The 24,097-nt window shown below is 43.9% G+C and overlaps 1 protein-coding gene across 16 annotated transcripts in view; it reads right to left on the reverse strand.

The window, feature by feature from the left end:
- The window catches only part of plxnb3 (plexin B3), a 243,701-nt gene that overhangs the window by 176,900 nt on the left and 42,704 nt on the right, over positions 1 to 24,097 (reverse strand). For 13 of the 16 annotated variants that reach the window (XR_015088842.1, XR_015088845.1, XR_015088843.1 and 10 more), the window contains one exon: positions 20,116 to 20,295. The exons of the other annotated variants lie outside the window; for them this stretch is intronic. The gene's annotated coding sequence lies outside the window, so the exon portion shown is untranslated. The remainder of the gene's footprint in view (positions 1 to 20,115; positions 20,296 to 24,097) is intronic. 16 annotated transcript variants of the gene reach the window in all.

Here is a 24,097-nt window from a genome sequence, read left to right on the forward strand (position 1 = left end):
CTTTAAACTGGCTTGGGAGAAATTTACATATTTGGGGTTGGAGATTACAAAGAAGTTAAATTCTTTATTTGGCGCTAACTTTATGGCTATATTCGTCAGATTTAAACATAAACTAGATTTCTGGAAAACACTTCAGATTTCTCTGTTAGGTAGAGTAAATGCAGTTAAGATGGTCTTTTTACCACAGTTATTGTACCCCCTTCAGAATTTACCTACCGTATTTTCCGGACTACAAGACGCAACTTTTTTCCTAGATTTTGAGCCATGCGGTTTATAGTCCGGTGCGGCTATTCTGTGGCTTTTTCTTCCACCACTCGGGGCGCTCTAACCGGAATTGCAGTATAATTCAATACAATACATTTGCCATTAAACTGGATGTGACTGCAGGTGGAGGAGTTCAACAGGCGAAGGCGCTATGCACTATGTTATTGCATTTAGGTGCTGTGATGCTTAGATTTTGTGTTTTCCGAGAGGTCCCTGAAGTGCACATGAATGTGATAAGATGATGTTACGTCTGTTCTGTTGTTTCAATGTGAAATGCTATTGTTGATTTAGTACAGTTGGCAGCACGTCGTGTGTTAGATTGGCTGACTTTACATAAAACAAGACAGGTGCATATGTAGAATGTAGTAGAACACTAGATGGTGGAGTCTGGTGGACATTAGCTGACGAACTGGAGCGGCAACTGGCAGTGAAATGACGATAATTACTGTTTATTTTCTCTTGGTTCTGTTCCACTTTAATCAGCTACGTTGCTGCAGTGTTAAAAGGCACTGTTAGGACAGAATCTGCTCAGGTACATACATGTATGATTACAGTTCATAATCGTTCTGTAAATGCAGTAAATATAAAAGTTTTCAACATAGATGGGTGCGGCTTATATAAAGGTGCGGCTTATATAAGGTTTTTCCCAAAATATTCTAAATGATATGGTGGGTGCGGCTTGTATAACTTTGCGGCTTATAGCCCGGAAAATACGTTTTTTATATATATATATATATATATATATATATATATATATATATATATATATATATATATATATATATATATATATATTTCTAAAGCCTTTTTTAAAAAGCTGCACTCTATAATTCTTCCATTCATTTGGAATTATAAATCCCATAGGATCAGAAAGGGGCAACTGTGCAATGGTAAAAATAGGGGTGGACTGGCCCTCTCAGATTTTATGCGCTATTATTGGGCGGCAAACATTCACTATGTCTCCTTCTGGCTGGATGAGACAATCATGCTTTCTAGCTGGCTGGATATGGAAAGAGAGGACTGTCTTCCCTACTCGATCGGTGCTATCCTGATGTCTCCCATTCATCTTAAGAAATCATACTACAATTGTAATCCAATTATACGTAGTTCTATTCATATCTGGAAGCAAATAGCAAAACAATTTAAGATCAGACCACTGCCCTTCATATTGCCATTGGCTGCAAATACGTCATTTACTCCTTCAGTTATGGATTGAGCCTTCAGTCAGTGGAGAGAATTTGGACTGTATTGTATTGGGGATCTATACATACAGGGATCTTTTGCCTCATTTCAGCAGCGTCAGGAGAAATATGGATTGTCAAGAACTGCTTTATTTAGATGCTTCCAGATTAGGCACTTTGTTAGGACACATCTTGATAATTTTGAGAAAGCCAAACCTGATAAGCTGGATCAGTGTCTCAGAGACTGTATAACAGAAAGGCGTGCAATTTCATTTACATACGAAAAATTACAAGGACTAGCACAAATGAATATGGATAGCATAACACAAGATTGGGAGAAAGAGTTGGGGACACTAATATCTCACATTATTCAAAAGTAAAGCTACTTAGAATTTTTCCAGAAACTTCACCCGTGTGTGAAAAATGTAACCAGGCAGAGGCGGATTTGTCACATAGTTATGTATTTTGCCCTAAATTAGAGGAATTTTGGGTTGACTTATCTTCATTTTACTCAAAGGATTTTGGAGTCCAGCTAACGTTAGATCCACTTTTGGTTATACTGGGTGTGTGAGAAACCTTTATGAAACTACAGAATGTACACAGACAACGTTTGTCCTATGGCCTTTTGTGTACAAAGAAACTAATCCTCATGCTTTGGAAATGGAAAGATGTACCAACCTTCAGAGCTTCTGACTGATACCCTTCACCTGGAGAGGATTCGGTATGTCCTTAACGAGAGACTGTAAGACTTTCAAAAGATATGCGGACCGATGATTTCGTTCATGGAGGGAATGGACGGTTAAAACATACGCGGTTGTCATATTTATTGATTGTGAGTAGTACTACATTGGGGTGGGTTGGGGTTTTGAACTGTGTTTTTTTTCCCTTATCTAATAATGTTTTCGTTTTTTTGAGGTTGTTAGTTGGTGGGATGTTTGGAAAATGAGACAATGTCTGTTGCAGAATCTACTTCATTCTGTCTGACAATAAAAATATTTTTACAAAATGTTTAGAGGAGAACATTTTTACAAAATGTATATTTGTGCTATTATTTTGAAATTCAAAAAATTGCGGTAGAATAACCTTAACAGTTTTAATAGGTAAAAAAAATGTAGAAATTTGTTTTTATTTTGATTGGGAATGAACAGGGATTGGATTTTGTGGGAATTTTAGTGGTGAAAATGTTTTGGTAAATGACAGAGGTGGGCATTTTACTAAACTTTGACGGTCCGTCTCTCGCCATCCGTCTGCAGCCTGGGTACCTGTCTGCCATCCGTCTATTTTTCAAACCAGACCAAACTGTAAACGTCTAGTGGTCAGTCCGTCTATTATTTTAACCACGCTTACGTTATAAACGTCTCCGGTCTGCCTGTCCATCTATACGCCCAAAAAAAAAAAACATGTCATAGTTGAACCGAATGGGCAGAATGGGCACTAAAATGCAGTTTAGTGTATCTACATCATTCTGCTCGAACAGCTTTACAAAGCCTCACATGCACTTATTTTATTTTCAAACTTAAAACGCCAAAAAGTTTAAAAAGGCTTACGGTGCTTTAAAGCAAGATCAAGCTCTGCAGTGTGACCAAGGGTAGAGTTTAATCCAAGTCGGTTATTGCGCCTATTGGTGTCGTACATATCTGCCACATTGGCGGCCATCTAACGCTGGGGAGACTTTCTCTCTGGGGCAAACGGGCCTGCTTTCAAGGGGAAAGGAGATGCAGGAGGTGTATCGCAGAATACTTTGAGCATCTCTCGCCAGATAAAACAGGAAACTGGAACCAAAACGGATGTTCATCACACCAAAAACACATCGTCCCCCAACACTCCCCTCGACCCGTAGTTCCATTGGGGAATTATTTCAGCAAACACCACACTAGCACAAAATTTGAATTTATTATTAAACAATGTGGACCACTTCAACAAAGTGACTTCACACAAAAAAATGTATGATGTATGAAACAGAGTGGACAATTTACACACAAAAATATAAACATTTACACAGCCAAATATTTTTTTTTTAAAAACACACACAAGCACACATACAATGCATGTGTATGCAAATAGAAAAAAAACAATGTGGGACAACATATGAGTCATGAGACCGAGTCTTTGGGAACGAGAGGCATACAACACAGCCAGCTTCCTTTACCACCCGGGACAGAGACAAAATTGCTTATGTTTACACTTTGCAACTGTTTGGCTGTCAACCAAGATGTCATTTAGCATCCAACACAACCACCAGATTGACTTAATATGTTGAAATTGGAATGGTGCAAATCGGATGAAAAGTGAAAGTAGAAAAGGGAGGAAATATGGTTCAACTCCCCCTCGCTCCATCATCCCATCATCATAAACCCACAAACAGTTGACACAGTGGACACTTTCAAATACCTGGGAGTAACTCTGGACAATAATCTCACTTTTGATCAGCACACCACGGACATTCAAAAAAGAAGTCAACAAAGACCGTCAGTCACCTGTAAACTCAAAGGACTATACGTTGCATCCCACCTTTTGTTACTACTGTATCAAAGTATTGTTCAACCCATCCTCCTGTACTGCTCCACATGTTTCTTTACCATGCTCTCTGTCACCAACCGCACCAAACTCACACGCATCCCAAACACAGCAGCTAAAATCATCGGCCTACCCACACCCAACCTCTCAGATTTGAACAACAGGTCCATCATTCAAATGGCAAACTCAATAGTCCAGGACACCACTCACCCACTACACCAATATATCATTCCCCTACCTTCAGGGCGTGGATACAGGTCCATAAAAGTCAGGAGGGCTCGCCTGGGGGAAAAGCCTGATCCCTACAGCCACTTCCGCTCTAAATAACAGACGCCACTGACTCACCTGACCAGGCTACAATATAGTGACAGTTATGTTAATGACTGTCGTGTATGCTGTTCTGTTTTTTTTGTTTTGTTTTGTTTTGTTTGCTGTCTTATCCGTGATGCATAATGTTTGTGTTTTTGTGTACTGTCTGTGGAAATGAATTTCCCCACGGGGACTAATAAATCTAAATCTAAATCTAGATCCAGGACAAAGAAGCAGGCAGAAAGATGGCGGCCGTGAGGCTTGCCACCGTACATGCTCTGTGTCTGTTGTTATGGTCAGCATTACATTTCAAAAAGTCAGTATGCTCCACATACAGCCGATGGGACTCGCTATCACTAAGAGATCGCTCTTACACCGCTGCTGAAGCATGGATCTCAAGTATTCCTGCAGAGATATTAGCTGTTCCAACTACAGCAAGACAGCCCTGTGACCACAGGCCGGCCAAACATCGCCACCGGGCCGGTGTCCTCTGCAGGTTCAGGAAGCGTCCGTATCGGCCTCCACTCCCAGCACTGATTCTCACCAATGTTCGTTCAATGAAAAACAAGATTCATGAACTGTTTCTTCTGCTCCAAACCCATAAGGACTACTGCTCTGCCATCTGCCTTACCAAGACCTGGCTAGACCACACAGTACCTGACCGGGCCAGCATCCTTCATCTCCTCTGTGGAAAACTTGAATCCTGACGCAGCCGTGATTGTATTGGGCGACTTCAACCACGGCAATTTGCCCAAAGAACTCCCCAACTAAATCCAGCAGGTTACGTGTCCGAGCAGAGGCACTAACATCCTCGACCACTGCTGCATTCCCATTAGCAGCGCATACCAGTCTCTTTCGAGGGCGCCGGTGGGCAGATCAGACCACGGCACGCTGCTGCTCGTCCCACAGTACAGGCAGAAACTTAAATCTAACTGTCCACAATCCAAAGTGGTTCAATGCTGGACGACAGCCGCTATCGACACTCTACAGGGCTGCCTCGAGTGTACTGATTGGGGAATATTCCATGCAGCCGCCGCTCATTTGGAGGATCTGACAAATACAGTGACATCATTCAAAAACTTCTGCGTCGGGTCGTGCATCCCCACCAAAATCGTCAAAGTCTACAGTAACAATAAGCCATGGTTCACAAAGGACATAGAGGATTTACGTCACACAAAGTGCTCAGCCTTCAGTGAGGGTGATATGAGGAAATACAGGGCTGCCAAATATGAACTGAGAGCTGCCATGAGGAAAGCCAAATCGAAGTATGCACACAATTTGGAACAGCAGATTGCCACAAATGACACCAGAACTGTTTGGAGGAAAATCAAATACATGACAAACTATAAACAAAGCTCCGCCCCCATCATGGACACTGACAAAGACCTGCCGGACACAGATGCCCTCATGGAGGCGCTACAGGTCCATCACAACAAAGTCTGCTAAATTTAAGAACATCTTTTTCCCCAACAGCCATAAGGACTTTTAATCTATCGTTGTCTTTGATATAACTTGTGCACTAACATGCATGTGACAATTTTTTATGTTTTTGATGCTGACGATGGAACTCAAACAGGAGAAATGTGAGCTTAACTGCTGTACTAATAACAAATTCCACCAACTCTGTTGTGTGGCCATTAATAAATGATTCTGATTCAGAATAATACTAAAATCAACGATTAGAAATAATAAAGCAGGGGTTGTTGTAAAGAGGGTGTCGGTCGATCATGGCATAAACTCAAACTTTTATACTATTGATATACCTGCCTGTCAATGGCAGAGAATAAGTTAAAAAAAAAAAGAAAAAGTATATATATATATATATATATATATATATATATATATATATATATATATATATATATATATATATATATATATATATATATATATAGTGTTGGGGTAACGCACTAGCGCGTTACGGTAATATATTACATTTTGTTGGCGATGCTGACGTTGATGATGATGATGATGATGTTGAACTCATTCTCATGTTGACTCTTTGATATTTTAGGTTGGGCTAAATGGTTGCCATCGAAGTTCAGTTTCACCTATTCGGTGTTCCGATGTGCCCACTGTAGTGGACACATGATAATCATCTTTTTCCCCCGCAATTTTCAAATTACGTTACAAATGTTGGGGAGTTTTTACAATAAATGTGATTGGATTTTTTTCCTGGTAATCAACTACTTTTACATCCCCTGCTCATACATGCCCAAGCATACTGTATATTATTCTCACAGGTAGGTGTGTGTGTATGCGTGTGCGGGTTTGTGTGTGCGCGGGGGTGTGCGCGTGTGTGCGCGCGTGTGCGCGCGTGTGCGTGCATGTGCGTGAGAGTGAGAGCAAGAGAGAGATGACAACATGAGATCAAAGCACACTTGACTCAGAGAGTATTCATGAGCACAACTGTGAGTGTACTGTGTAAGACAAAGTATGAATGTGTATGTGTGCGTGCGTGCGTGCGTGTCGCGCATATGATTTCAATGCTGCTGTGCAGGTGGCTGAAAACAAATGCTCTTCACCATGATGATCAAGATGATATTGAGGTTGATGGTGTGATGGTATAGCTGAAGACCTGAAGCTGTCTATTCCCATGTCTGAGTTGACCTGTTCTGTTCCAATCCAAGCTGAATGGATTTAATTTCTCCATTCTGAGCTTAGTTGCCTTCAATGGGATCAAACATTCTGTTTGTAAACATGCACTAATGATTGTTTGACAGACAGATAGGGGGAGCAGGAAGAGAATCAGAGCTGTTTAACAGCACAGGACTGTCCAGCAGTGAAAAGCACATACATATTGTACATACAGTCTACAAACCCATTTCCAATGAAATTGGGACATTGTCATGTCATCTTCCAAACCGCTTATCCTATATAGGGTCGCGGGGAGTTGCTGGAGCCTATCCCAGCCGTCAATGGGCGAAGGCAGACTACACCCCGAACTGGTCGCCAGCCAGTCGCAGGGCACACATAGACACTGTCACTGAGCGGGAATCGATCCCACGCTGCCCGCACACAACTCAGGCGTGTGTACCACTACACTATCAGCGGACATTGGGACATTGTGTTAAACATAAATAAAAACAGAATACTATGATTTGCAAATCATATTCAACATTTTTTAATTGAATACACTACAAAGGCAAGATATTTAATGCTCAAACTTGGAATTTTATGGCTGTCAGACATTCCAAAAAGGGAAATAATGAAGCAAGAAAATCATCGACATGGTAAAGGTGGCATACACAGACAACACGTGTAGTATTAGATGATGGAGAAGCAAAATAATGGTTTTAAATGAAACAAGGGGTTAAGCAGGGGTGTGTAATGTCATGTTTTTTTGCTCTTAATTGTTCTTGGCCCGGTGATGAGGAAGACTACCAAAGGTAACAACACTGGAATTACACATCACAAGACATTTTGATACATCAAGACATCTTAATGAAAGCGATGCTGTCAGTAATGTGCACTGACTATGATTATCTGGTCATAACTGGAGACTTTAACATTCATGTTGACAGCAATTTGGATACAAAATAACTTCATACGATGCTTGATACGTTTTGTGCGTCACAAGTTCACAACATGTAAGAAATCCAACACATACGCTTGGTCACGTTCTTGATCTCATTATCGCTAAAGATGTTGATATTTCATCTGTTGATGTTAAAGATCTGGCTATTTCAGATCATTATAAAGTAACAAGTGATATGTTTATGAAAATTATGGCTGTCTCACCATCTGTGAATGCAGAGACTGTTGATAAACTACTGGATAATTTCACCTGGAAAATCTCAAATGTTCTGGATGCTATTGGTCCTGGGAAGCTAGACAACAACACTTCAGAAATCATTAGTAAGAACCTAAATAATACACGATTTCTATTTGCTGTGGTCAACAAACTCACAAATCTCCCAAATCAAATAGCGCCAGAACTCCTTTTAACAGATAAATGTAATGAATTTCCCTTATTCTTTTGTGAAAAATTACAATTCATCAGGTCAACCATCATCACAAATTAGCAAAATTACAAAATTGATTCAGCACTTAAAAAACGCCAGGAATAATTCAATTAACATGACAGAATTTGCTTCAGTAGATCGAAGAACTATAACATAATTGGTTCAGCCAGTTGAAACTATCAACTAGCTGGCTTGACGTCGGACAAAAACTATATTCAAACCGATTGTGAAATACATTCTAGCTGAATTACAGCGAATAATAAACTGCTCACTTCAGTCAGGCATGTTTCCTAAATCCCTGAAAGTAGCTGCCGTCAACCCCCTTCTAAAAAACAGAACGCTGGATATCTCCTTGTTAGTAAATTATAGAACCCATCTCAAACATTGCCTTCTTATCCATGATTGTCGAGAAAGTGTTTTTTAATCAACTCTTGAACACAAACAGACTTTTTGATGAATCCCAATCAGGATTCCGACCTCATCACAGTACAGAAACAGCTCTTATCAAAGTACTAAATGACATAAGATTGAACACAGACGCAGGGAAGGTGTCAGTGCTAGTCTTATTGAATCTTAGTGCAGCATTCAATACAATTGATTATAACATACTGTTGAACAGGTTTCTAAGGACAATGACTCCAGGTGTTTTCCAATGTTGGCTATCACAGACATGCAGATGACACACAGCGATATCTACCAATGTCCCCAAATGACAGCAGTTCAATCAGCGTATTGTGCCACTGCTGGAAACTTGGGTGGGATTAAATGGAACAGTCCTAAAATGGTTTAGGTCTTACTTAAAATAAAGGAGTTACTTTGTGAGCATTGGAAGTTGTGAATCAGATCAAAGGGCCAGTCCTTGGACGCTTTCTGTTCAGTCTGTACATGTTACCTTTCGGTCAAATGCTTCAGAACACCAAGTGGGAAATATTGGAGTGCTGATGGACTCAGACCTGACTTTGAGCAATCATATAAAATCAATCACTAAAACAGCCTTTTTCCAGCAGAAAAACGTCTCTAGACTGCATGTCCCAAGCAGACCAGGAGAAACTTATCAATGCTTTTATCTCCAGTGGACTTGATTATTGTAATGGTCTTCTTACTGGACTCCCTCAAAAGAGCATGAAACAGCTGCAGCTCGGGTTCTGACCACAACAAAGAGATCGGAACATATTACTCCAGTCCTAAAGGCTTTACACTGGCTCCCAATTAACTCCATCCATCCATCCATTATCTCCCGCTTATCCGAAGTCGGGTCGCGGAGGCAGCAGCTTCAGCAGGGAAGCCCAGACTTCCCTCTCCCCAGCAACATCTTCCAGCTCTTCCGGAGGGATCCCAAGGCGTTCCCAGGCAAGCTGGGAAACAGAGTCCCTCCAGCGTGTTCTGGGTCGTCCTTGGGGTCTCCTGCCGGTGGGACATGCCCGGAACACCTCACCGGCGAGGCGTCCAGGAGGGATCCTAATCAGATGCCCGAGCCACCTCAACTGGCTCCTCTCAACGCGGAGGAGCAGCAGCTCAACTCTGAGTCCCTCCCGGATGGCCGAACTTCTCACCCTATCTCTAAGGGACACCCTGCGAAGGAAACCCATTTCGGCCGCTTGTATCCGAGATCTTGTTCTTTCGGTCATGACCCACAGCTCATGACCATAGGTGAGAGTAGGAACGTCGATCGACCGGTAAATTGAGAGCTTCGCCTTTCAGCTGAGCTCCTTCTTCACCACGACAGACCGATACAGGGTCCGCATCACAGCAGATGCTGCACCAATCCGCCTGTCGATCTCCCGTTCCATCTTACCCTCGTGAACAAGACCCCAAGATACTTGAACTCCTCCACTTGGGGCAGAATCACATCCCCGACCTGGAGAGGGCACGCCACCCTTTTCCGACTGAGGACCATGGTCTCAGATTTGGAGGTGCTGATTTTCATTCCGACCGTTTCACACTCGGCTGCGAACCGCTCCAGTGAGAGTTGGAGATCGCGGCTTGAAGAAGCCAACGGTACCACATCATCTGCAAAAAGAGATGCAATACTGAGGCCACCAAACCGGACCCCCTCGACACCTCAGCTGCGCTTAGAAATTCTGTCCATAAAAGTTATTAACAGAATCAGTGACAAAGGGCAGCCTTGGCGGAGTCCAACCCTCACTGGAAACGAATCCGACTTACTGCGGGCAATGCAGACCAAACTCTGACATCGGTGGTACAGGGACCGGACAGCCCTTATCGGGGGGCTCGGTACCCTGTACTCCCGAAGCACCCAACACAGAACTCCCCGAGGGACACGGTCGAATGCCTTCTCCAAGTCCACAAAACACATGTAGACTGGTTGGGCGAACTCCCATGCACCCTCGAGGACCCTGCTGAGGGTGTAGAGCTGGTCCACTGTTCCACTGCCGGGATGAAAACCACATTGCTCCTCATGAATCCGAGATTCAACCATCCGACGAACCCTCCTCTCCAGCACCCCTGAATAGACCTTACCGGGGAGGCTGAGGAGTGTGATTCCTCTGTGATTGGAGAACACCCTCCGGTACCCCTTCTTAAAAAGGGGGACCACCACCCCGGTCTGCCAATCCAGAGGCACTGTCCCCGATGTCAACGCGATATTGTAGAGACATGTCAACCATGACAGCCCTTCAACATCAAGAGCCTTTATGAACTCCGGTCGGATCTCATCCACCCCTGGGGCTTTGCCACCGAGGAGCTTTTTGACTACCTCGGTTACTTCAACCCCAGAGATAGGAGAGCCCACCTCAGAGTCTCCAGGCTCTGCTTCCTCAGTGGAAGATGTGTCGGTGGAATTGAGGAGGTCTTCGAAGTATTCTCCCCAACGACCTACAACGTCCCGGGTTGAGGTCAGCAGCACCCCATCTCCACTAGAAACAGTGTTAATGGTGCACTTCTTCCCTCTCCTGAGACGCCGGATGGTGGACCAGAATTACCTCGAAGCCGTCCGGAAGTCATTTTCCATGGCCTCCCCGAACTCCTCCCACACCTGAGTTTTTGCCTCAGCAACCGCCAGAGCTGCATTTCGCTTGGCCAGCCGGTACCTGTCAGCTGCCTCCGGAGTCCCGTAGGCCAAAAAGGCCTGATACGACTCCTTCTTCAGCTGGACAGCATCCCTTACCGCTGGTGTCCACCAGCGGGTTCGGGGATTGCCGCCACGACAGGCACCGACCACCTTGAGGCCACAGCTCCGATCGGCCGCCTCAACAATGAAGGCACAAAACATGGTCCACTCAGACTCGATGTCGCCCGCCTCCCCCGGGACGTGGGAAAAGTTCTGCCAGAGGTGGGAGTTGAAACTCCTTCCGACAAGGGATTCTGCCAGACGTTCCCAGCAAACCCTCACAATACGTTTGGGTCTGCCAGGTCAGACCGGCATCTTCCCCCACCATCTGAGACAACTCACCACCAGATGGTGATCAGTTGACAGCTCCGCCCCTCTCTTCACCCGAGTGTCCAAAACATGCGGCCACAAATCCGATGATACGACTACAAAGTTGATCATCGAACTGCGGCCTAGGGTATCCTGGTGCCAAGTGCACATATGGACACCCTTATGTTTGAACATGGTGTTCATTATGGACAATCCGTGATGAGCACAGAAGTCCAGTAACCGAACACCGCTCGGGTTCAGATCGGGCGGGCCGTTCCTCCAAATCACACCTCTCTAGGTCTCACTGTCATTGCCCACGTGAGCATTGAAGTCCCCCAGCAGAACGATGGAGTCCCCAGGTGGAGCGCCCTCCAGCACACCCTCCACGGACTCCAAAAAGGATGGGTACTCTGCACTGCTGTTTGGTGCATAAGCACAAACAACAGTCAGGACCCGTCCCCCCACCCTCAGGCAGAGGGAGGCTACCCTCGTCCACCGGGGTGAACCCCAATGTACAGGCGCCAAGCCGGGGGGCAATAAGTATGCCCACACCTGCTCGGCGCCTCTCACCCTGGGCATCCCAGAGTGAAAGAGTGTCCAACCCCTCTCGAGAGGACTGGTACCAGAGCCCAAGCTGTGTGTGGCGGTGAGCCCGACTATATCTAGTCGGAACCGCTCAGCCTCACACACCATCTCGGGCTCCTTCCCTACCAGAGAGGTGACATTCTATGTCCCAAGAGCTAGTTTTTGTTGCCGGGGATCGGACCGCCAAGGTCCCTGTCTTCTGCCGCCGCCCAGCTCACACGGCACCTGACCCCTTTGGCCCCTACCACCAGTGGTGAGCCCATGTGAAGGGGGACCCACGCGTCCTTTTCGGGCTGAGCCCGGCCGGGCCCCATGGGTGCAGGCCCGGCCACCAGGCGCTCGCCATCGAGCCCCACTTCCAGTTCCAGAAGGGGGCCCCGGTGACCCGCGTCCAGGCAAGGGAAAACGTGATCCATTAAATGTTTTCTTCATAAGGGGTCATTTTCTAATTCATAAGATTCAACTCATTCAACTCACATTGGTAAAGCTAATCAACACACCCATAATTCCTATTCCCCAAAAATTCAACATATTCACCCGTAAAAAAAACACAAAATTCCACCATTCATTCCCATTGCCATATTCAACAATTCAACAAGGCCCGGCCACCAGGCGCTCGCCATCGAGCCCCACCTCCAGGCCTGGCTCCAGAAGGGGGGTCCGGTGACCCGCGTCCGGGCAAGGGAAAACGTGATCCATTCATTGTATTCTTCACAAGGGGTCATTTTGAGCCGTGCTTAGTCTGGTCCCTCACCTCGGACCTGTTTGCCATGGGTGACCCTACCAGGGGCATAAAGGCCCGGACAACTTAGCTCCTAGGATCATCGGGGGGCGCCAACCCTTCCACCACGATAAGGTGATGGCTCATGGGGGGCTCCCAATTAACTGCAGAATAAATTTTAAAATGTTGCCACTGGTCTATAAATCACTGAATGGTGTGGGTCCTGAATAAATGAATGAAATGGTGATTGAATATAAACCCTGTAGAGCGCTGAGATCTGCAGACTTGGGTCAATTAGTGGAGCTCAGAGTTCAAGGTAAACATGGTGAAGCTGCATTTAGCTATTATGCTGCACACAAATGGAATAATCTGCCAACAGAAAAGAAGTCAGCCCTGGGTGGAAATGCTTTCAAATCCAGGTTAAAAACTTGTTTTTTTTCTCATACCTTTGATAAGATAAGATAAGATAAGAATGCCTTTATTGATCCCATAGTGGGGAAATTTTCTGTGTTACAGCAGCAAAGATATAGGTCACACAGGGACGGCGGCATAATGTAGCCATTAATGTATAACATTGGGCAAACATTCAGGATCAAACCTATGTAAATATACGCAGTAACATGTGTATATACACATGTATATACACACCAACATACATCTACATAAAAAGTATGAGGAACACTCATTTTGGCCTGTAAATTGTACATGGGAAAAATACTCTAAGTGACAGTGCGTCAGTGCTGTAGTGAAATGTAAGGAACAGCATTGGATAAAAACAAAACTAGACTAATAGTAGTGGGGAATGTTGAGTATTGCACGGTATTACAGTAGTGGGGAATATTGGGTATTGCACGATATGAGCTCAGGTGCAGGACTGCACAATTGCACTAATGTCCGCCAGTTTGTAGAGACTACACAATGTTCTTGTTAAAGAGTCTGACAGCAGCAGGCAAGAAGGAACGGCGGAATCTCTCCTTTGCACAGCGAGGCTGTAACAGTCTGTCACTGAAGGAGCTGTGGAGTGCTGTTAGGGTTCCCTGGAGGGGGTGGTCCGGGTTGTCCAACATTGATGACAGCTTGGCCAACATCCTCCTGTCCCCCACCGAGTCCACAGAGTCCAGGGAGCAGCCTAGGACAGAGCCGGCCCTCCTGACCAGTTTGTCCAGCCGCTTCTTGTCCCGGGCCGAGATGCCGCCTGCCCAGGTGACTGCTACCTGGAAGGTGACCGATGCAACCACCGAGTCATAAAAGTTCCTGAGGAGTGTCCCCTGAACCCCAAAAGACCTCAGTCTCCTGAGTAGGAAGAGTCTGCTCTGACTCTTCCTATAGAGGGCGTCTGTGTTGTTGCTCCAGTCCAGTTTATTGTTCAGATGAACACCCAGGTACTTGTAAGTTGAGACTCTCTCAACATCTGTTCCCCGGATATTCACTGGTGCAGGTGAAGAGTGCTGGCGCCTACCGAAATCCACCACCATTTCTTTGGATTTCCCCGCATTGATCAGGAGGCGGTTCTGCTGGCACCGTCCACAAAACCCTGAGTAAGTTCTCTGTACTCCCGATCATCTCCGCCTGTGATGAGGCCGACAATCGCAGAGTCGTCAGAGAACTTCTGCAGGTGACAGTTAGGGGTGTTGTAGTTGAAGTCCGAGGTGTAGAGGGTGAACCGGAAGGGAGCCAAGACAGTTCCCTGTGGGGCCCCCGTGCTACAGAGGAGCATGTCAGACACACAGTCCCGTGTCCTCACATACTGTGGCCGGTTTGTGAGGTAGTCCTGGATCCATGTGGTGAGGTGGTGGGCCACCCCCGCCCGCTCCAGCTTGTCTCCCAGTAGGGTGGGCTGGATGGTGTTGAAAGCACTGGAGAAATCAAAGAACATGATCCTCACAGTGCCCCCCGCCTTCTCCAGGTGGGAGAGTGAAGTGTGGAGGAGGTAGATGATGGCATCATCCACACTGATGCCAGGCTGATATGCGAACTGATTAAGGTCTTCTAACCAATTTTAATTCTTTTTTTCTGTGAAATATTTTAGAAACCCACCTTTATATCTTTACTTTTAAACATTTTTGAATTTTTCTGTTAATGTGTTTAAATGTTGTCAATGTACATTCTAGTAATTTTTGTAAGATACTTTTGTTTTCTCTGCTTTTCCTTTGAATGTTGTTTACTATTGTGTTTGTAAATTCTTGTAAGGTGTTGTGTCTTTGCTTGTGGGAAGCACATTGATTCGCCTTGTGTATGAAATATGTTATCTAAATAAACTTGCCTTGCCTAGCGATAAACATTTCAAGACACTACCCGTCTTAAGACATGACAGAAAAGCACATCGGATGACCCACGAACAGATTTTTGTGTCTTGAAGACTGAATATCTTAAAAGATGCACATCTAAGATGGCTTGAGTCATGGTATGTATGTCTCAAAGAAATAGTCAACTTGAGCATTATGATGATCATTTGATAACGATCTACTGATATTTGTGGCAATAAAATCTTTATTGGAGTGTCAAATAAAAAATAAATATTTTTTTTCCCAATATTTAACTTGCATTATTTTTAATTTCATTGAGATTCCTGTGTGATGGGATTAATAAAGTACAAACAAAGAATAATTGACTTCAGTTAAAATTAAAGTATTGCTTCACATGAAGGAGGTTTGCTGGTACAGCAATAAGTCTGGATTTGCAGGCTTTTCCCTCGCAGCCTTTATAAAGCCAAAATAAAATGTAAAATATGTGGTAGATGTGCCTTGAAAGAGGTACTTTTATTTTGATTTGCATATGTGACGGTGCAAGTAGACAAGAGCAATGTCTTCAGTGTTATCGACAAAGCGACATTGTCACTATATGGTACAAACTAAGAATAATTGAAGTTAAAATGTAAAATATTGCTTCACATGAAGTAGGTTTGCTGGTACAGCAATAAGTCTGGATTTGCAGGCATTTCCCTCGCAGCCTTTATAAAGCCAAAATAAAATGTAAAATATGTGGTGGATGTGCCTTGAAAGAGGTACTTTTATTTTGATTTGCACATGTGACGGTGCAAGCAGACAAGAGCAATATCTTCAGTGTTGTCGACTAAGTGACATTGTCACTATATGTAGTGAGTTTTCTGCCTCTATCTGCAACCATTATTATTTTTTATTTTTTTTAGGTGACGGCTATCCTCATTTTGACAATATTCACTGCAAGGTCTGATGATTTGGGAGTCTCGATAAGTTAAGGTAAGATAAACACCTAATACATGTTGTTGGTATTCATAATTGCAGCTGACTTTAAACCTAGAGAAAAAAACTGCAACTAATTGTACACCCGATTTAGAAGATTCAATAAAGCTAACATGCTTTTTTTTTGGAACATGGGGGGGAGTAGGACAAAAAGAGAACTATCACCCAATTCATTTTCTTAATCGTTTTAATCTAAATGTTCAACATCATCACATACAAATTAATCTCCCTCCAAAAAAAGCTCCTCCTGCCTCCTCAGCCATTATCAAGTCAAACTCATGAAAGCTGCTGAGTAAAACTCCTGAAGTCTATAAAGCATTCATACACAATGCATGTATGCATACTTGCAGACCCATGCACCATCAGTGCAACCTCCTCTCCAAATGGTGGCATGTGCACATTTGATCACATGACAGGTTGCCCCCTCCAGGCTGCAAAAGAATCTAGCAAAAAAAAAACAACAAAAAAAAACACTTGACCCCTGAGTGACCTCTGAGCATCAAGTTACTTGAGCAATTTTAAAACAGATACACACGTTCACTTTCAGGGTTGTCATGACAACACACACATTGACAAGATTGTAAAGAAAGAAAGAGGGTGGAGATGCGAAATGGTGGTGAGATGTATGCTTCATGCTCACTGACATGCAACCATGATGGACTCCCTCTGAACCACTGGAACATTCAAGTTACTCATCCAAGATGAGTCTTCAAGTTTCCATTACATCATCAGACAGAATATAACATCAGACACACATACCTTCATGTCATGAGCTTATATGCGAAAATGATTTATATCTGTTACATCTACTATAACACACAAATAATAAATTTACTTTGTAGTCTTATGGTACATTGGCATAGGCTCCACTATTGTCATGCGACATCAAATGATTCATCTCATTGAAGTCCATTTGTCCCAAGAATGCCAGTAGTTCTGACTGCAAGTGGCCAACGCACCATTCACACTACAGCTTCAACAGAAGCAGCTAGAGCTGTATAGCTTTTATAGAGCCAGGGTAGTAAAGTAATGCAGGGGTCTGCAACCCGTGGCTCCGGAGCCGCATGCGGCTCTTTCATCCTTATGTTGCGGCTCTGCGTGGCTTGGGAAAATAAATTATAAGTGTCGGATTGACGTGCATGTCATTTGTCTCAAAAAATTGCATCATATCTTTTTAGTAAGTCATAGTTTTTGGCCACTTTCATATGTGGTCCTAGATTGGATACCTATCGGATTTTTTTTTCCAATGCGACCGTAGTCTGATTCTCCAGGTTGCATACATCACCAGTTTTCTTTTCGTCGTCGGAGCGTCCATGTCTCCATTAGTGAAATTTAGTGAAAAACGTCAGGAGCCCAAAATGTGCTCCGCACAAGCAAACGGATCAGTGCTGACAGTGGGGAGATCGACTCTGCAGTTGTTTTGAGGAACAGTATTGACTTTATATTTGACTTTAATTTAATCCCACTTGAAACATGAAGCATAATGTTGATAATTATGGTGATAGTAGTAATTCAGCCTCGATTGGCTCATTTTGTTACGTGCGGTTATGACATGACATCGAGACGGGAGATTGCAGTCCTACGTAAAGATGAAAATTACTTCCCAGCTCTGATTTGCAGACGCTGCATGTGCACAAAGGTTCAGGAGGAGAAGTCCCATCAACCATATAAATATTCAGGCCGCTGATGGGTATACCCGACCACCAATCAGAGCATGCACAGTGCACCATACGTGAAGTGTCACCCCCGTGGGCTTTAAAGGGCTTTAAAAGACTCTTCAAAGTACTAGACCTGCGTTACGAGCTGTGTTTTTATGTTTACGTTATGTTACCTTTTATGTTTACATTCACTGCACATTTTGATAAAAATTGTCACTATTCAAATTAAAACCTGTTCAGAAAGCTTAGTTGGCTTAAAATGTCTTTTTTTTTTCTTTTAGAGTTTTACATACATTTTAAATATGTTTATATGTTCAAAGGGAATCTTAGGTGATCTTAACATTGGCACATAGATAATAGGTATGCATGTAAAAATGACATCAGTACTAAAGTCCCCCCCCCCCCCCCCCCAAAAAGACTGTAGTGATTTAAGATCTTTTTTTGTGATTAGATTTCCGACAAATTGCCCCGCCCCCTTTTGGGGCGTGGCTTATGTTATGTTTTCAGTCTCAGCGATCTACGTAACGGGAAGAAGGCAAGCGTGGTAATATTGCTTGCTTTTTCAGTTCTGTTGTCCAAAACGGCGACCGATCGCCACCAAAATGCAAATGCACATTACTACTCTTATCCACTTCAACCTCTGAAAGTATAAAAGTGTTCTGAACAATAGTTTGGATGTATTGACATCAAACGTGAGCTCATCATGATCACCACAAAATTAAAAATACTGTGGCGATTGCTCCTCCACTTCCATAAGCTGAAGCGGATAAGGGCAGGAATGCGCACACGAACCCCGACTCGTTATATTTCGGACATTTAGCTACGCTAAACTCGCGTCAACTCTCAGGAGGGAGACGGCGGCTTGCAGCGCGCAACAGGCAGATTGGAGCTTTACGCCCCCTCTCTTCCCTCCCCGGCTAAAGGTAGAATAATAGGACGGCTAATAGCAACAACTAGCTTCAGGTCGTTAAAACAAAAGGTGTTGGCACAACAACATTAGCTCCTTACTCTGCGTCGATCTTCATGTCGCGGGGTTGCCTCCCAAGCAGTTGCGTGCGTTGTCCGACACCGCATACAGCCGCCATAGAGTGAGGTAAGCCCTCATCGAACAAGCGTCAATGTTCAGCAAACAAAAAGTTCCAGCGAGGCTGACTCCACAACCGTGTGCCAGCATTGGAACGTACCCTTTCGGCTGTTCCAAACTGGACGGCATGTTGTCGGTCGAAAAACTGGGGCCATTCCTCATCCAAATAAATGTGCACGTCTACTCATTTCCACTGCAGTCTCTGTAAATATCCTGACTGGTGTTTAATGCCTCACCCGTGCTAACCGTGATCAGCAAAGAAGCAATGTTTGTTTTTGTTTGTTTTTTTTAAGCAAAGAAGCAGTGTGCGCTTGTCCCAGCCTAAATCTATGTAGCTCTGCTCACTTCCACATTTCCTCATTCTCATATAAATCAGCCACGGAGAGGTTAATCCTTTTAAAATGTTGAAGTGGGCATTAGTAGAGATGTCCACATACATTTTGGTACCAATTGATCACCGTTTTTGGACGTTATAAGCAATGAGAGTACAATGATTTCCAATGGAGGGTTTGGAATCGGTTCTTCCCGTGACACCGGCCGAACAAGGATAGAACGGTAGGGGGCGCGGCCATTGGCCTAATTAACCAGAGATGTTATTCATGGTGTCACTTATTTCCTAATTTTTCCAAAATGAATGGATAAAATAGAAAATGGCAACTCTTCATTTTCCTGATCAAAAAATATATAAAATGAACTTGTTAGTGAAAACATGGCCATCCCGGTCCCTTTAACATGAGGAAAATGGTCAGAAATGAGCAAATTAGTCTTAAAAAAAACAATGTAAAAAAGAATCATGATAAAATCGTGATAGTGATTTTATTTTTAAAAAATTGTGATATGATATTTTTGCAATATTGCCCACCCCAAATTTGATGCCACCTATATTGAAGACCCACGCTACTCGCCAGATGAAAGGCAACATAATACATTTGAGTTCCTCCACAAATTGGTGAGACTGCATGCAACTTTGATGCGGCAACATCATCACTCTTTAACAATTCTAATCCAGGATTCAATCTAATCCCATGCAGAATATCTCAACACAATGGACCCGAGGGCACATGACATGTCAAAGCAACAACCCACAAGCAGGACCAGAATCAGAAGACATACTGCTGTGCCGCAGGAAACTGCGGAAACTTGGCCAGCGTGTCCTGCGCTGACATTAATTAGCGTGATTAAGCAGGCAGCTGTCAATCAAAGAGAGAGCGAGAGGGTGACAGGGACTTACTTGAATCAGCAGACATTCGCTTGTTCTTTGATTCCTCCGAGGAGCCGACGGGAAGAAGTGGATGAAACTGAGTAAGGCAGAGCAAGACGCCACAGACAGATGGGGAGAGTGAGGGGGCGGGGCACTGGTGGCTGTGGCCGTAGGGGGCTGTAATCCCACTATTGTCAACGACACATTGTTCTGTGAGAGAGAGAGTGAGAGACACTGAGACTGACGGAGAGAGAGGTGTGAGTAGAGGGAGTGGGGGGATCATGGTACACTGAGAGGGCGTGTTTTGCAGAGGGTGTGGTCGAGGCCTTTAATATTTCATTAACAGCTAGAGGCATGATGCTATAACAGAGCAAGAAAGACAGAAGAGAGAAGTTATCAATGACTGCTTTATATCACTGAACCACACCCACCCACACCTTAACGATGAATGCTGAATAACAATACGCCACTATCACAGAGTAACGATGCATTGCTCTGCAGCGGTGATGCTGCTAACGCATTATTCTAATATATTTTATATTATAATATATTTATTGACAGTAAAGACTAAGGCCAGACAAAGCACAGTTTCGGGCCTCTTACGATGACAAAGAAAATGTAACATGTTTTCCCTCTCCGGGGTGCGAGTCATTAGGATCCCCCTCAGGAGCCATGCCTGAAGTAAGGCTTGATGGCAAGGACCTGGTGGCTGCATCTATAAGGCCAGGCAGGCAGGGGCAGTGGAACCACTTCTCTTGAGAGGGAATGGACTCTCTTCTGTTTTGGAGTTGTCCACGGTGAGAAGTAGTGAGCAGGTGCATACATACTTATTGCCGTCTGCCTCAAAGCCTGTACTTTGAGATTAACACCGATGGATAAGAGGGTAGGAGACCACTGCTTTCGTGTGGGGGTGCAGGTCCTGATTATTTGTGCCAGCTCAGGAAACACTAGCTCAGAAAACTCAACCTTAACTTGGAGGGGGTTTCTGGATAGTGCTACTGCTTACCTCGACACTGTGGACTGGGGGGAGAACACTATGAAGACAGACTTTGAGGGATTTCCTCGATATTGAGGTCACGGAGGTGATTAAAAGGCCCCTTGGTGCTCTAGAGGAGAATGATGTTCTAAAAAGATCTTGATGATGTGAGGATATATTGGTTGACACGCCCCTGCCAAATCACTTAGACATCAGGGTTCTAGATTCTTCTAGATTGGCAGGCCAAGTTCGTTGTCTCTTTTTACAGATAAAATACTTTGCATTTAATTTTATGGAAACTGGAGATTGGGTTCCAACTACAACATGGTACCACACTCCTCAGCTTTCAGTGGTTCTAGAGAGGAGGTTTAGTAAAAAAAAATCAAACATCAGATTAAAGAGAGGCAAGTGTGGTTTTCGTCTTGGCCGCAAAACAGTGGATATTCTTTACACCCTGAGCAGAGTCCAAGGGGGTTTAGCTGGAGGGGGGTGGGGGGGGGGGTGGTGGCTTGGGGGGTGTTTCAATCAACCAGCCTACATGTGCTTTGCCCTGCTTGGAGTGCTTTTTGCCGATGATTTGGTTATGTTGGCTACATCAAAGCATTCTCAATAGAGCCTGTTGCAGCCAGGTGTGAAGCAGTTGAGATAAGAATCAGCTCCTTCAAATCTCAGACCATGGTTTTCAGTGAAAAAAGGGTGGAGTACATACTCGGGGATGATATCCTACCACTTGTGGATAAATCCATGCATCTTGGGTTCTTGTTTGAGTAAGGGAAAAATGGAGTGCAAGATCCTCAGGTGAATCTTTGCAGCAGCTACATTAATGCAGACCCTAAACGGGCCTGTTGTGGTGAAGAGGGAGCTGAGCCATAATACAAAGCTATCAATTTCCCAGTCGATCAACATTCCCATATTCAACTATGGTCACGAGCTATGGGTTGTGACCGAAAGAACAAGTTCAGGTATCGAAGAGACTGAAATGGGTTTCTTTCACAGGGTCCATAGGGTTTCTTGTGATAGGGGTGAGAAGCTCAATCATTCGGAATGGGTTTAGAGAAAAGCTGCTGCTGCTCCACATTTTAGGTGGTTCTGCCATCTGGTTTGAATGCTTCTTGGATGCCTCCCAAGTGAGGTGGTCCAGCATTTCCCACTACAAAGAGGCAAACACTGGAGAGACCATGTCTCTCGGCTGGCCAAAACTTCCCCAGGATTCCCCGCAAGAACTGGATGTGGAGGCTGCAGAATGAGAGATCTGGGTTTCTCTACTTACGCTGATGCCCCTGTAACCAACTCGGGCCGGACATGGCCCACGGATTGGTTGGTGAAAAAAAAAATATGATATGACAATATGTTCAGTCTACACTCACTATTATAATAGTAGCAGAGGATCTTGAAAACCCTGGTTGATCATGTTAAGTCACATGTATGGGAGCATTTTGGCAACTGGGTCCTTGAGTAATTCGGGTACCTGCCCCCCCCCCCCCCCCCCAATAAAATGATAAAGGATTATTTTCTGCCTCGGGTAATCATTTATTTGGTGTGAGCACTGTCATTAAACATGCCAAGGAGGTTGCTAATATTCTCAGAACGTAACACGCTGCCAACGCAATGGATAACTGCATGATAAAAGCTTGCCAATGCAATAGCCTCAGTAGTAGGATTTTATTTTGAAGTTGGCCCGTGTGGGGGAGTGACGGCTAGCATGATTTATATTTTTGGCAATTCGGCTTGCCTTGTCACGTTTTTTTTTTGTTTTTGTTTTTTGCCATTACATAATTGCTACCGACATCAACACGATGCCATCGCAAAATCATGTTCAACCGATAATTCAGGATGCTAAGAAACCGTTAGTTAATTACACCATCATTGTATGACACTGCACAAGTCTCCGGTGTTCGTGCCCTAGCCTCTAGCTGCTAGCGACTGCTACGCTGGCAACAGCAAGTAGTCCGACAGCTGTTGCTGTGCTTTTTTTTTTTTTTTCTTCTTTTTCAGTGGTGGACAAAGGCTGGTTTGTAATTCACTCTGTCTGTTTAAAGGAAGAGGATGTGCCTTAAAATGGACTTTGTGGTCTTTCTCATTCATGGTCCATGTATAAAATAAGAAGTGTATTGCAATGTTTATTTAATATTTATTTCTGTAATGGGCAAAAGTGTTGTACAAATAAATAATAGACAGAGTTAATTTTTTTTAATTCATTGTTTTGCTAATCCAAAACACGATCCGATCCGTGACCCAAATCTATGATCCAATTCGAACCGTGAGTTTTTTGATCCATTGCACCACTAGAATGTATGGATGGATAAATATTTATCCATTGTTACAAGCTAGAAATGTTGCACGTGCATTGACATCATATTTATTTGATAACAGGTTACAATCATAACAGAGCATTTAATTTGGCTGGATAATTTGGCAAAAACTGCAGCTCAGGGATGGGCAACTTAATGTTGCTACAATTTTAATCAATGCTACTGGGGAGCCACATAGGCTCACGCACTTCCGAACCATATGTATGACAAAATGTTATTTTAAATATGGACAAAATACTATAGGTGCATCTAAACAAAATATGTGCTCTTATATTTTATTTCTCATAATACATTTTCAATACATGTATAAAAGATCCACTATACCAGATAGGTCCAAAGCCCAGCCCGGGGGGGCAAATGCAGCCCGCAGCCTCTGTCATAAAATTTATAATGTCTAGCCCAGTGGTCGGCAACCTGTGGCTCCGGAGCCGCATGCGGCTCTTTCATCCTTATGTTGCGGCTCTGTGTGGCTTGAGAATATAAATTATAAGTATCCGATTAAAGTATGCATTGTAACATCTTCCAAAAGAAGCGACGTTAGACGTAGCCTAGTTATCTCCCTTTTTATTATTCCAACACGGCTGCTTTTTTATTATTGCAACAACAGTTCTGTCGTAAGTACACACAGATCTCTTCGTCCTCGCCGTCTGCTCCTTCCTCACTCACTTACCCCTCCCATCCAGCGAGTCGCGTGATGCATTCAGGAACCTCGCAAACAACACAA

Source organism: Filicampus tigris, chromosome 1 (genome assembly GCF_054856515.1).
Source record: "Filicampus tigris isolate MCC_2025a chromosome 1, RoL_Ftig_1.0, whole genome shotgun sequence".
NCBI lineage: Eukaryota > Metazoa > Chordata > Actinopteri > Syngnathiformes > Syngnathidae > Filicampus > Filicampus tigris.